The sequence below is a fragment of the Anoplopoma fimbria genome, chromosome 12, assembly GCF_027596085.1.
Source record: "Anoplopoma fimbria isolate UVic2021 breed Golden Eagle Sablefish chromosome 12, Afim_UVic_2022, whole genome shotgun sequence".
In the NCBI taxonomy this organism is placed as follows: Eukaryota; Metazoa; Chordata; class Actinopteri; order Perciformes; family Anoplopomatidae; genus Anoplopoma; species Anoplopoma fimbria.
The window spans coordinates 14,506,574-14,515,532 of record NC_072460.1 but is presented as its reverse complement, the minus strand read 5'-3'; positions in this window follow the sequence as shown (position 1 = coordinate 14,515,532).

Sequence of the window (8,959 nt, the reverse complement as noted above, 5' to 3'; positions counted from 1 at the left end):
CATAAATTGGAGCCCCCCCCCAGTTTGATATAGGATGTATGCTTGCATGTAAAATCCATTGCACTATTTCATCTAACATTTCCTATTCCAGGCCAGGTCTTCACCCTGAAAAATGTGGCTTCCATCCATATGGTACTGATAAAACAGGAAGTCTCAGAGTTCTGTGTGAGGCTCCCCGCATTTTGACGTGCACAGGACAGTAAGCTTTTTTTCCTCTTTATTGTGGAGGCAGAATTTTTTTTTCTCACAAATGCACAAGGGAGATGCCCCGACGAGTTGGAGACAGCTCTGCTCACATGTACCAGCCAAATAATGACAAAGGTATTCCAAACCATATAAGCAAATACCACAGAAATGACAGACATAATATGGTTCATATTTCCAGACACTGAACATACTGTATTAATTCACATTGGCATAAACAAAGCAGACGTTGGATTTCCTTTTATGATTCATGCCTTGTACAGTTTGCATCACGGAGGATGTTTATGGGAACAGACTATGTAAAACGGCCTCATGGGGCTTGCTGGTGGAGCGTCCCCTGCTCTAAGAAGGTCCCCTTTCTCACAACAGGCTGATCCCCCCCAGCTTTGCCAAACTGTAAATCAAGACCATCTCTGATGAGTCATGTATCACTTTCAAATGCTACAATGGCATGAGCGTTCAAGGCCCCACATGACACTACCTGGTTAAACAAGCTTCCCAAAGCTGATGAAAGTATGTGAAATGAATAGATGCGTCACGCAGCTGCTGGGTCGTGACCTGGAAAACCAATCATTTAGCAGCATGAGAGGGAAAACACTTCAGACGGAGACTATTTACTTAGCCCAAGGCAGTGGAACCCAGCCACACATTTACTGGTACTGAAAAATATTTGCCAGTAATACATTTTCATTTAGTGTGCTGCCAGTCCACAAGATGCTCCATTGATCAGACTCTGGTACCTACAAGCTGCCAAATTACAGTGTGTGGTTACAGTACAATGTGTTGAGTGTGATGCAATGACAACAAGGTAGGTGGGAAAAACATGAGCAGTTTAGGAGAACGTTGCCTGCCATCAATCCGAGATTAGTTTACATTTAGCAGGGGGCTTCTTCCTATCTGTGTGATACATGAGTAGTCCTTGTTAAAAGATGTGCAGGAGCGACACATCAACAGTTCTCTCAAACAAACACACACATCTCTCTATTGGAGCGATGACAACGGCATCAGATTATGAGGGGGTGAGAAAGAGAGACTGACAGCTGCGGAGATGGAGAGAAAGGTGATGGAGGGGAAAACAGAGCAAGGTAAACACTGTCTCTCATCAAGTCAGTGAAGTGCAGTTCCTCCTGCTGTCATCCACTGGAAATAATTATCAAAGAGGGACCACTGCCAGGTCAACTTGCTCTCTTTTCTCACACGCATCCAAATGTTCGAAGATATATTCATTTCCTCTAAATAAATGGTGTTTAAACTCGTTAATCAATGCTTAAAAAATGTCAGCGACTTATAAGGATCGGTCTTTTACGACCAAGTAACTCTTACGCTTGGAGAATTGTTTCACTTCAAATGAAACCGTTGAGTTAAAATTGAGGGATGCAACAGAACTCGCATGTGCATCAGATTCCTTTTTATATTAGAGCCACATTCATAATTGCAATTTCCCTCCATTTGTCATCTAGCCACTGTTTCATTCAATGTAAGTGAAGCTTGTTATCTATTGAGAAACAATCTGCTGGTCACAGTTTAGACAAGCCAACTCATGAAACTAATGCAACAGCCAAAAAACAGCCATGAATCAAGTTTTTGTCATGCAAAATGATGTCATACAGCGTCTGTTCAAAGTGCAATGAAGTTACTCTTGAGAAGCTATCAGGGAGGCAGGCTATTCTTTGAAACACTTTAAAGGTCTCGTATGTTTAAAATAATTATTCTTTTCCCAGAAAATCTGTAAATATCCAGATAGTGCTCATAATTCTGCTTAATTTGATGTCACGCAGCCATTACGTAACCATTTGAAGAACCAGTTAAATTTCATTAAATGCCATTCTGTGGTTAAAAAATCATTTTAACATAATTGCACTTTTTAAAGCAAATACACAGCAGTCAAATTAGGAAAGTGAAACCAACGACGCCTGATTATTCCACTTCTGACAAGTTAAGCTTACGTGGAAGTGTCTTAAAACTTGCATTCTCTCTACTGGCCAGCAGTGACTCCTCTGGTTGCAAAAAGTAGTGATAGTATGGAAGTCTATGAGAAAATGACCCTACTTCTCTGTAAACATAAGTTTATGGTCTGAATTGCTAGTTTCAAGTCATCTTCAATACAGCATGATGTTCATTTAGTAAATTATGGTCTCATTTAGAGTAAAATAGACCATAAAGCTGAGTATGCTTTAGGGCAGGCTTACTGTGATTGAAAGGTCGCTGACACTACCATAGATGTATACAGCGTCTCTACGTAACTCCTCTGCAGTCCAAATATGGTAACTTCTGTTCACTGGTACGTCCACTTCTTATACACAATATATGGATTATTCTTATATTTCCTAAACTCCAACTTCACTCAGTTTAACGAGTATTTCCAATTTGCCATGGTGCAACTGATTGTGGCTTTAAGTGAGGATGGTGACAACTAATTGTTCTATATCACATCAAAACATGGTAGATAATACTGTGGATACAGGTAAAAGAGCCTGTTAGCTGGTGGAAAAAATATACAAAAAGTGAACAGCGTAAGACATAAGAAATGTGATAGCTGTAATGTGAGTAGCAGAGACGAAGATCAGCCTCTGCCCTGTCCTTTCCTCTCGTCTTCATGTTTAAAATACATTTTCTGTGAGAACCAAGGCAACTGTTGTCCATCAGGGATACTTCAAACAGTAGAACTCTGCTGCTCTGGCCTCAGGACACAGGAAGAGAGTGACAGGCACACATAACCTGTTAAAGCACTTGACTCTGCAGTGCGATGACAAATAATGCAAGATATGCCGAATAAAAGAACATTTACTGTACAAACTGTTATAGTATGAACTAACCAACGGCTACAAAATAGAAAAAAGAACACATGGGCAATTTTGGACATCAGCTTGTATTTGCTTGATGGTTTTACTGGGTGCTGCAATAAAATATGCCTGGCGTGTTTAACAAACAGGTAAAATGTCTTTCCAACTTTCTATAAGAACAAGTATCTTTGAAAAGACTGACCTTATATTCAACTTAGCTGGCTGATACTGATGTATGTATTTATGTATGTATGTAAAATGTGTGTATCTGTGTCCAGGGCATGTTGGCAATAACAGGGAAGCAGGGAGCCAAGGTGTGGAAATTACAAAGAACAGACTTGCAATGATTTATTGTCTTTATCCTGCTGTTTTGTGACTTTCGCTGGTTCTCTAACTTTGTGTGAGTCTGTCTCTCATTTATCCAGGCTCCCCTTTTCTGCTCCTGGAATCTGACCTAATGTTCGTCCAGAGATAACTTCCTGGATACATTGGTCATTTCTGTGTCTAGCAATAGGCCTAACAGATTTCAACACTGTGCAAGAGCATGTGTGCAGGTGCAGAGCACTGCTCTTGTGGATTCTCTCTATCATTTCCTTGTGTTTTGGGAAAATGACACAACCATTTTCCGATCATATCCATAGACCGTGTCAGTGGGGATTTGAACTCCACCCAAGTCTTCGAACCTCGCCGTCTCGATCCAATGTTGTGTGTGAGTGTTTTTTTCTTTTTTGGTTGTGGGCTACAAATTATTTGCTACTGCTACAGAAGCTGTAAAATTTTTCTAAAGACATGCCAAAAAACAAAAAGATTTCATTAGCATAGAAGGATTTGTTTTGGAAATGGCATAATTCAAACTGTTGGACTTGTGGCTGCATATGGCTCCACTTTTACTAATGCACACTGTCAAGGTATTAAGTCAATAGGGGAAAGGTTAATATTATATGCCTTCTGAATTGGTACAATAACATGCATTATGTATGTGAATTCTAACTCACCATACACTCTTAATGTCTTGCTTTCTCTTAGATATAGCAAGGCTCAGAGGAAGTTCAACATTGACAAGAATCCTATTCCTGTCCAAGATACTGAAACCCAGTTGCAGGAACCACAGGCTTTAAGTTTGGCATAAACTGTATCTTTCTGGGCTTTATCTGCTTTTCAGCGGAGACGTTGCACGTCTTCAGATATGCATTAGTGCTACATGTGGTAAAACTTTGAAGTCTGCTCTTGGCACCGTATTCTTTCCAGTGTTTTTTTTATTTTATTTGCAAGGGTAACCCTGAGACAAAGCAGAGACATGACTACAATGTAACCCCATCATTTTCCCTGTTGTCACACATTGTCCTACAGTAAGTCTAACAGTGATTCATCATAATAGAAAGATTGAATCCTTGTGGTGTTTGTGAATGGAATCCAAAGTAAACAACATTTTAGCTGAGAGCAAATTTCAGCAATAATTGCATTTGGAAGAAAGGGATGAGTAGCACATATATTTAAACTGAAACAATGCAGCGCTTTGTACACAGAGGAATATCATTGTTTATTGTTTAGTTTTGTTTAATAATATGGTTTCTAGCTCGTTCCCAGAAAAAAAAAATGCCCGATATGTAATACAGATGTTTCTGTAGATGTTCATGAACAGGTGGGAAATATGGTGTGCTTGCATAGAAAATTATTAAAATGTATTTAGTTAAAAGGTTCAATGATTGAGTCCTTTCCTCTAGCAATGGTGATGCAATTGGCTTGAAGTATTGTGAATTTATATCACAAGGCGTATTCAAATTGCAGCGGAAAATTAAGGGATTACCGCTTTGTGTTTCATGTTGGTCAGCACTCCCAGCTGTACTAATTGATGCTACAATGTTTATGTTGCTAGCAGTTGATTGCTCTGTTTCAGTGGCTCAAACCGTGTATTTGTAACAAATATTTTGCCAGCCAAAATTGTATTTTGTTTGGTTTAGATATGAGATCTTTTTCATTGTACAGTTCTGGAAATTCAGAAAGTTTTTCGGCAATCTTTCAGTCCAAGCAGTGGTCAACAATGATTGGCTTTGCCCACAAAGATCGGCACAACTCGGGGCAAAGTCAAATCTTTTTACTTTTGGAGCCATCGCAGCACACCACGTACATAGATATGGAGAAGGCGTTTTTCTGCAATAATGTGAACTTTGAACTTTGTGTCTGACACAAATGCTGTCATTCTTAATTCTACTTTAAAAAGTTCCTCACAAACAATGAATTTCAGTGGTAAAATGCTGTAAAATGTATTTTAGATAATTGACTCTGATATCTTTGACCCCAGCAGAACTCCAGGCATGAGGTTCTTCATTTGGCAATAGGGGAAAACCGCAGCCAGAAAAAGGTCTTCACCCCCCCCTCCCTAAAATCAGGCCTATCCCCAGTCAACCCACCCTCTCCCTGTGCTGGACCAGCAGACGTGGGAGGCCACGCCTTGAAGGCAGGATGAACACAATGATAAACATGTTTTCCAGACCCGTGGTTTTTATGACCTTGACATTCAACAATCTTCTCATGACAAGTGGTTAATCTTTTGGCATGGTCGTGGTAATAACTCCCCCTTCCTGGGGAGAATCTAACATCTCACAGTGGAGCACTGAGACGAGGAGGACCAGAGGCAGGAATGCCTGTCTGGCCATGGAGAGAGATGTGGATAGAGGGGATGGAGAGGAAGGAATCAGAGACATCAAGGGATTGGGAGAGGCAACAAGTAATGGAGGGTGGGGTACAGATGGGCAATGAGATGTCTTGGGAATTAGGCAAATAAAGATGTGATACAAATAATCAGAGCATGGAAGTACAAGGTTGTAGAGGGGCAAAAAAGGAGACACGTGGGAGTTCAAGGACAGGGAAGGAGGGAGGAATTAAGGCTACGGGGAGTTGAAGAGAAAGAGACACATGGAGTTTCATTGCTGTGTCTTTACTCCCAATAACTTTAACAGACAACATTTCTTCCCTTTCAGCTCCAGCAGGCAGGAAACCATCTGTCACAGAGGTGCTCTTGCTCATTTTCTCCCAGGGCCTCCACTGAAGCAGAACTTCAAAAGCATCTACAGTATGTTGTCAAAGCAGAGGTTCACTCATGTTCATAATAATCCACCCCTAGAGCACTTCAGCATGCATGTGATTGAAATCGCTAACACTGATCAGGTGAAATAAATCTCAGTTGTGTGTCTGATAAGGATCACTGAATAATGTTGGAGTGAGTCATTCAATTCATTATCTTTGAGTTATATTTGACTCATCTTACGGTCTGATATCTGCCCGAATGCATCATTCACGGCTCATAACCTCGACGAAATTGAGCATATAGATTTGCATGTGACACTTTGAGTGCATGGCGTCACAACAGCAAAACAAAGCGATTGTGAGTCACCCAGGTAAATTTGCTGCAGAACATAAAGTGAAACGTGGGCGTAAATAGACAGATGTACTCACTCAGACACCCGAGTTTTTCCATTACGCCTCACTTGTGCTGCGTGTTGAGCATGGGTGTTGGCCCATAGACACATGTTGGGTATATGATGCGTCAGACATTAAGATATGCATCTACAGTATTACTATTCTCTTAGTGAAAGAATGCGATACACAATAAGCATATGAATATTCTCCACATCTGAAGGGTAGCCGGGGAGGAGTGCTAAACATTGAGAGAAGTTCTATGACGAGAATGAGCTAAATTTAAAGCTAAATCTGACTGTATTTGAGATGAATAGTAAAAAATGTGCTCGCTGCAGGCTAATCTTGAGCTTTGCCTTTCACTTTAAATTGGTTTAACATGGATTTGATTTGTTCAATTTAATTCAATTTTCTTTTGGCCAGATTGTTTGGGGTGAAGAGTCCGCCAGCCAGCGCGGCACCTCCTGAAGCATGTAGAAAATAAGTATCTCACTCCAGGATACTAAAGTAAAATAGGTAAAGACCTCAACTACATCATGCTGCCATGTGGCCCTAAAGAGCTATCATGCATAACTATCGGCCTCTTTGCAGTAACCTCAAATCCTGATTTTGCCGTTATATTTAAGCCATGCTAGCAGCTTGGCTCAGTGAACAGCAGTGTTGGTTGGTTGCGACTACAATATCTCAACATCTATTGGTTGGATTTGCAATTACATTTTGTGCAGACATGTATGGTCTTCAGAGTAAGAATTATCACTTATGTTAAATATCTTTATGCTTAAGTTTATAACCAAATACCAGCAAAATAAAAATCCATTTCCATTGGCCTCTGCTGTACTTTATCTTTTTTATCTTAGCGCTAACAGGTTAAACATATCTGCTTAAAATCAGCATGTTAGCATTGTCATGTTGAGCATGCTACCATTGCTGAATCCGCTTTGGGTCTAAAGCTTCTTTCTCTATTTAATCAAACAAAACAGACTAGTGCAATCCACTCCAGTACTGAATCCTCTGCAGTGTGAAAAAATGCAATCTTGTCGTCACCTCTAGCATTTGTTTGATTACAGTCTCACCCCTCTCACTGAAGACTTGAGCCCTCTGCCTTTTTCTATTCTGTGTGGTCTGAACATCGTTCTGTCATCTCTTCCTCTCTGCTTCTGTGTCTCTCTGCCTCTCTGTCTCCCTCAGTCCATTTCTCCCTCCCCTTCCCTACCCTCCCTCCCTCTCTTCCCCCTCTAGCTGATGTCAACCACCTGTCTGCTTGGGACCTCCCAGGCCCATCCTCTGTCTGTTAGCAGCATGCCATGTTCAGCGTGTGAGCAGAGTTATGGTGGAAGAGATTGAGTGGCTACTTTCCAGAACGACTGCGTTTGTGTTTGTGTGTATGCGACCTGCAGCGGGGCTTTATATTAATTCATTTTGTGTGGAGTTTGATGCACAGGCTTTATCCAGCTGAGAGAAATGGCTTCCTACAGCGTCATCCTCCCCAAAACTCCTCCTGACACAACATTAATCCTCGAGTTTTAACTAAAACATAACTTGATGACGGATAAAGCAGATTGTTTGAAAGCAGAGGTAGCAAAACATTTTTGTAAAGTCCTTTTTTGTGATCCTGTCTGGCTAAAACAACTGTAAGAAGAATGACTCCATATTCATTTCTGCTCAACGACCAGTCTGTTATGACTAGCCAGTGGCTCATCCTCCTTCATACTGTGCATTCCCAAATAAGCATAATCCGAATAAGTGCATAATAAGTTACTTCACTTGTATCCTTGGGGCTAAGGCGTGTGTGTGTGTTTCAGTATCCAACATAAAGACATGTAGACAGATATAAATATTAAAATAAATAATAAATATATATGTATACACACACACACACACACACACACACACACACACACACACACGCACACACACAGACTATTATATGGCTAAAATAAACATTTTTTTTTTATAACTAAGCATCTGATAGCAGCTGCTAATTTTGAGGCTTTGGAGTGAATTCAAACTCTTGAAAGGATCAAGTATTCTTGTTCTGTTGATGGCAACGAGAGAGAGTTTCATGTCCGGACAAGCTATAGACAAACCTACCAGTGGGGATAAAGGGGAAGGAAAGTGAGAGTGAGACGGTGTCATCACTTCAATCCAAAAGTACACACACGCGCACATAAAAAGTTGTTGCAGTCAAACAGTTCAAAACACCCGACGTGCACTGAGTCAACAGATTAAGACCACAGCACTGTTATTCTTATTGTAAAAACAGCCGAGGTAATTTGGTGATTTATCGGCTACTGTGTGTTTGGGCTGCGTGCACATGCATGAGAGGAGAGCAAGCCATAACTGAAAGTCATAGAGGCATTTAATGTGGAATGAGCAGGCATGTCTGCACATTTAGTTGTAATTTTTTGTATCTATACACATTGTGTACACACACACACACACACACACACATGTAGAGCCATAGAAACAAGCCGACACAGACAAACATAACCCTTTGATGGAGCACCTGTGGAAATCAGATCTGCAACACAAAGACTGACATGCATTAAACAGTC